The 5,888-nt window shown below is 34.1% G+C and overlaps 1 non-coding gene across 1 annotated transcript; it reads right to left on the reverse strand.

The window, feature by feature from the left end:
• Positions 1-5,467: 5,467 nt before the first annotated feature.
• LOC112423425 (U7 small nuclear RNA) lies at positions 5,468-5,529 on the reverse strand. The gene has a single exon (XR_003013891.1). It is a non-coding gene; the product is annotated as a U7 small nuclear RNA (small nuclear RNA).
• Positions 5,530-5,888: the final 359 nt, after the last annotated feature.

Raw genomic sequence — 5,888 nt, forward strand, 5'->3', positions numbered from 1 at the left:
TGCCATTTCATCCTAAGTAATTACCATGAAGTCATATTGGAGAGTGAAATGATTAAAAAACATATTAACTAATGTTTAACACAGTTTAATTGTATGACCCCAAACTGGAATCAATCCAAATATACTACAATGTAGTAATACAGTTTATTTTGTATAACAGTCTTCTATACTGCACCCTTACTATTTCACTTATTAGTTCTAGCAGCATTTTTGCACACGTCATAAGATTTTTTTATATAAATAATTATGTCTTCTACAAATAAAGACAAATTTATTTATTTATTCATTTATTTTCAATGTAGATTAATTTTACTTGTTTATTTTATTGGATTGGCTAGAGTTTTCAGTATAATGTTGAATGGAAATGACAACATTAGACATTCTTATTGTGTTTCTTATCTTTGAGAGAAAGCATTTTGTTAAGTCTAGATTTTTCACAGATGTTCTTTAACAAGTCCATGAAGTTTTATCTTTTTTTATTGGCTAATACATATTTTTATAAATTTCTGTTAAAAGATGTTGGCTTATGGCAAATATTTTTCTACTTCTAGCTTTTTTTCTCTTTTTAGTCTTCTAAAATGGAGGAATACATTGTTTAAATTTTAATGCACACTCAGTACTGTATTCCTGGGATAAAACTTACTTGTTGATGACGTACTTATTCTTTTGTATATCGTTAAATTAAAATTTCAAACACAGTTTGTTAAGAATATTTCCATCTATGTTTATTCGGAACATTGGTCTATAATTTCTTGAATTGCAATGGTTTGTTTGACGTTAAAGTAATGTTTCATAAAATGAGTTAGCTGCTATTCCAGGTTCATTCATATTACTTGTAAACTTTAATTGTTTAATTTGTAACAGATTTCAATAACTTCGTTTATAAATTGAATGAAGCATGATTTTGTAATTATTTGATTTTCAGTTAATTCTAATTTAAATAATTTTAAAAATATGTGTAGATTTTTCAGTATATGTTCTTTTTATAGGAGTTAAATAATGCTTATTTTTTTATTTTTATTTATTTATTTATTTATTTTTGAGGTGGCGTATCACACTGTCGCCCAGGCTGGAGTGCAGTGGCGCGATCTCAGCTCACTGCACGCTCCGCCTCCCGGGTTCACGCCATTCTCCTGCCTCAGCCTCCGGAGTAGCTGGGACTGCAGGCACCCTCCACCACGCCTGGCTAATTTTTGTATTTTTAGTAGAGAGGAGGTCTCACCGTGTTAGTCAGGATGATCTTGATCTCCTGACCTCGTGATTTCGCCTGCCTCCGCCTCCCAAAGTGCTGGGATTACAGGCGTGAGCCACCACGCCCTGCCATAATGTGTTCTTATTAAACATGAATGGGTATATAATATACACCAATTTGGGAAATTTTATATAAATATTTATTAGCTCAGGCTAGTTAATATGTTATTTAGATGTTTTCAATACTTTATCTGTGAATAAGAGCTATGTGAACATATTTGGCTTATTGAGGTTTTGACAATTTCTGTACTTTTCAGCTAAATTTCATACTATTACATCTAAAAAATCATTTTATATTGTGCATCAATTTGGGCATCTCATATTTTTAATTGTTGAAATTATGCATTTCTAAATGGTATAATGTGTGTTTATCCCTAATAATTTTGTTAACCCAGAATATTATTTTTAAAAAATGTAAATATAGGCCAGGTGCGATGGCTCATGCCTGTAATCCCAGCACTTTTGGAGGCCAAGGAGGGTGGATCACAAGATCAGGAGTTCAAGACCAGCGTGACCAATATGGCGAAATCCTGGCTGTACTAAAACTACAAAAATTAGCCATATATGGTGGCAGGCACCTGTAGTCCCAGCTATTCGGGAGGCTGAGGCAGGAGAATTGCTTCAACCCGGGAGGCGGAGGTTACAGTGAGCCAAGATCATGCCACTGCACTCCAGCCTGGGTAACAAAGTGAGACTGTCTCAAAAAAAAGAAAAATGTAAATATAGCTATATCAGCATACTTTTTGATATAATGTGGCCAGTCTGTTTTCTTACATTTTTCTGTTTTTATTTATTTACTTTAAAAATAATGTGTGGGTACATAGTGGGTGTATGTATTTACAGGATACATGAGATGTTTTGATACAGCCATGCAATTTGAAATAAATACATCATGGAGAATGGGGTATGCATCCCTTCAAGCATTTATACTTTGAGATACAAATAATCCAATTACATTATTTCAGTTATTTGAAAATATACAATTAAGTTATTATTCAATATAATCACCCTATTGTGCTGTCAAACAGTAGGTCTTATTGATTTTTTCTACTTTTTTGTAACCATTAATTATTCCCACCTCTCCCTCCAACATCCAGCACCATTTCCAGCCTCTGATAACCGTTCTTCTACTCTCTATGTTCATGGTTTCAACTGATTTGATTTTTAAACCCCCAAATAAGTGAGAACACAAAATGTTCATTTTTCTGTGCCTGGTTTATTTTATGTAACATAATGATCTCAGGTACTAACCATGCTGTTGCAATGGACTGGATGCCCTTCTTTTTTATGGCTGAATACTACTCCATTGTGTATATGTATCACATTTTCTTTATCCATTCATCTGTTGATGGACACTTAGGTTACATCCAATTCTTAACTATTGTAAGTGCTGCAACAAACCTGAGTGTGCAGATATTTATTTGATATACTGATTTGCTTTATTTTGAGTATAGACCCAATGGTGGGATAGCTGAATTATATGGTCTCAATTTTTAGGTTTTTAAGCAATCTCCATACTGTTCTCCATAGTGGTTGTACTGACTTATATTCCCACCAATAGTGTACAAGGGTCACCTATTCTCCATATCCTTACCAATGTATGCTATTACCTACCTGTCTTTTGGATGTAAGCCTTTCCAACTGGGGAAAGATAGTATCTCATTGCAGATTTTTGCATTTCTCTCATTATGAGGTTGAGCCCCTTGTCACATGCATGTTTACCATTTGTATGTCTTCTTTTGAGAAATGTCTATTCAAATCTTTTGTCAATTTTTTATCAGATTATTATATATTTTTTTCCTATAGAGTCGTTTGATCCCCTTATATATTCTGGTTATTAATTCCTTGTCAGATGGGTAGTTTGCATATATTTTCTCCCATTCTATGCATCGTCTCTTCATTTTGTTGATTATTTCCTATGCTGTATGAGAAGAGAGTGAAAGTATTCTAGAATGAATACGAGAAGACGAGTATGAAAAATTAAATTACCATGAGTATGGAGAAAGGGCAGCATTCCACACCAATTGTGGAAGAGAACTGTGGGCCTGAAGAATAATCTGTAAGTTTGATACCATTAAATAGTAACAAAATCTCTTTATTTCATAATTACCTATAGAGTATACATGTATAGTTTTGGGTTTGGTAAATATTCCCCTAACTGATGGCATACACGTTAAAGTGAAATATTTGTAAGAAAAAAATCAAATATTTATTTGAACATTATATTTTAACATGAAAGCCAAATAAAAAGTGTTAAAAGCAAAAGATATAATATAATATATAATGTCCTCTAAGTAACTTTCAAATATTAAAAAAAGATAGTTTGAAACGTTTTAAAAAGGTTTAATGTTAAACTTTGTAAAGAGGTATTATTTTATCATTTATGTCTTCAAAATTTTTTTCAAAATATTTCTTGAAGTTTTATATTTATACTTTGTAAGTTTATGAAGACACAGTCAAGATTCCAGGGAAAATGATTATTGACAGATCACTAACCTTAAAATGATGAGCTATAGTTTACAGAGATTGGATGCAAATAATCTTCTTAGTTGATATTGACCACAATTCCATCAGTTTTTGTTACAATTATGAATCAGTTTTTCAAACAATCCCCAAGAGAAAGAAGGGAGGGAGAGAGAGAGAGAGAGAGAGAGAGAAGGAGAGAGAGAGGAAGGAAGGAAGGAAGGAAGGAAGGAAGGAAGGAAGGAAGGAAGGAAGGAAGGAAGGAAGGAAGGAAGGAAGGAAGGAAGGGAGGGAGGGAGGGAGGGAGGGAGGGAGGGAGGGAGGGAGGGAGGGAGGGAGGGAGGAAAGAAGGGGAAGGGGAGGAGAAGGGGAAGGGGAAGGGAGGGAGGAAGGAAGGGGAAGGGGAATGGGAAGGGGAAGGGAGGGAGGAAGAAAGGAAGACAGGAAGACATCAATTTCTCCAAGACACTAAACTATTGATTTCTGGTGCTTAAATTGTCACAAAATTTGCAACAGAAAACTACTAATGCAATATATCTCTGGTCAATATGTAGCACAGGCAGATGTTTTCACTCCTACCACCCAACCAAAAAAAAAAAAATACTGATGCCAGAGCCTATTTTACCATGTATGATAAGGTAACTAGAAGTTTGTTTCACTTTCATTTCAAAATGTTATTTTCTATTTTTTTCTATGTAACCCAGTTGGATCTGGTCACTTTCTGGTTGACTTTCAAAATGCAATGATTTACCTCACTATAATGTTTGTCTTAGCCAATTACATTATTTTTGGTAGGAATTATTATTATTGACTTGGGTGTCAATAATTGCTTTCAGGAAGTCGCAGATGAGAGAGAAATGAACAGGAATAAAAGCATAAATTGTGAAGAAACTATGTGGACCTCACTTGTAAATTTGCAGAAGAATTGTCCACAAGGTAATGATTAGAATCATATACATTATTTTGTTGAAATAAAAACATTCTGAAAAGTTTCTGATATATAGAATTTGCTCGTAAACATTTGCTTAATTAAATTGACCAGAAGGTAAACACAGTGTCTGGAAGACATTTAAAAAATACTCATGCAACACATTAAAATAAATAGAAACTTTAGGAAACTTGGGACTAATTATGGTATTTGTAACAATGAACTTACTTTAAAATGTATACATTTTGTTTTCTCATTAAATCTGGAAATTAAGCGGGCACAGAATGATGTAAGGAATAATGAACATTATCAAAATATGGATTCAACTCTTCACAGCAAAACATGCAATTTAAAGATAAACCTCACAGAGACTTATACTGAAAAAAAAAGTGCTTTGCAACGAAAAACATAAGAAAGAAGGCTGGTCCGAATATGGGCTAGTCTGACGTTGATGATACTGTGGAGCATTTTATATTAGGATTCAATGTGGCTAGTCACGTCAACTTTAATACATTCAAAGCTGTTATAAATCAGGAAGCCATCTAAACTCTAGGAGAGAAAAAGGTACACCTCAGCTATTGGTAAAATGTTCTTAGGATTCTGTTTGCACGTTTATCTCTCTAAATTTGAAAAAGCTGGATAGTCTTTATTGGATCCACATATGAGCTGAACCTCTCATCTGTGCATATAGCTTACAGCCTATAAGCTTACAGCCTATATTTCTATATTCCAGAAATGGTTGCTGGTAGACATATCTTTGAGGGTTTATCACGTTTGACCCTCAAAGAACATTTGGTTGTGTCTACCTTTTATTTTTTCTCCATGGGGGATTTTCTGGTGAAAACGGGAAAACCTACTAGACAAATTGTGAAAGAACTATTAAAGAGCCGTAACACTCAGGCTGTGTCTTTTTGATCAGTCTGCTTCTAGGGCACTTATTTCAAGACTTTGAAATAGAAGGATCTGGTGTATAGAAATGCTTGAGTTTTGAACATTGATTTTGTATCCTGAGACTTCGCTGAAGTTCCTTATCAGCTTACAAGATTTTGGGCTGAGTCAATGAGGTTTTCTAAATATACAATCCTGTCATCTGCAAACTGAGACAATTCGACTCCCTCTCTTCCTATTTGAATACATGTCATTTCTCTTGCCTGATTTCCCTGGCAAGAACTTCCAATACTGTGTTGAATAGTAGTGATGAGAGAGGGCATCCTTGTCTTGGGCTGGTTTTCAAAGGGAATGCTTC

The sequence above is a fragment of the Macaca nemestrina genome, chromosome 2, assembly GCF_043159975.1.
Source record: "Macaca nemestrina isolate mMacNem1 chromosome 2, mMacNem.hap1, whole genome shotgun sequence".
In the NCBI taxonomy this organism is placed as follows: domain Eukaryota; kingdom Metazoa; phylum Chordata; class Mammalia; order Primates; family Cercopithecidae; genus Macaca; species Macaca nemestrina.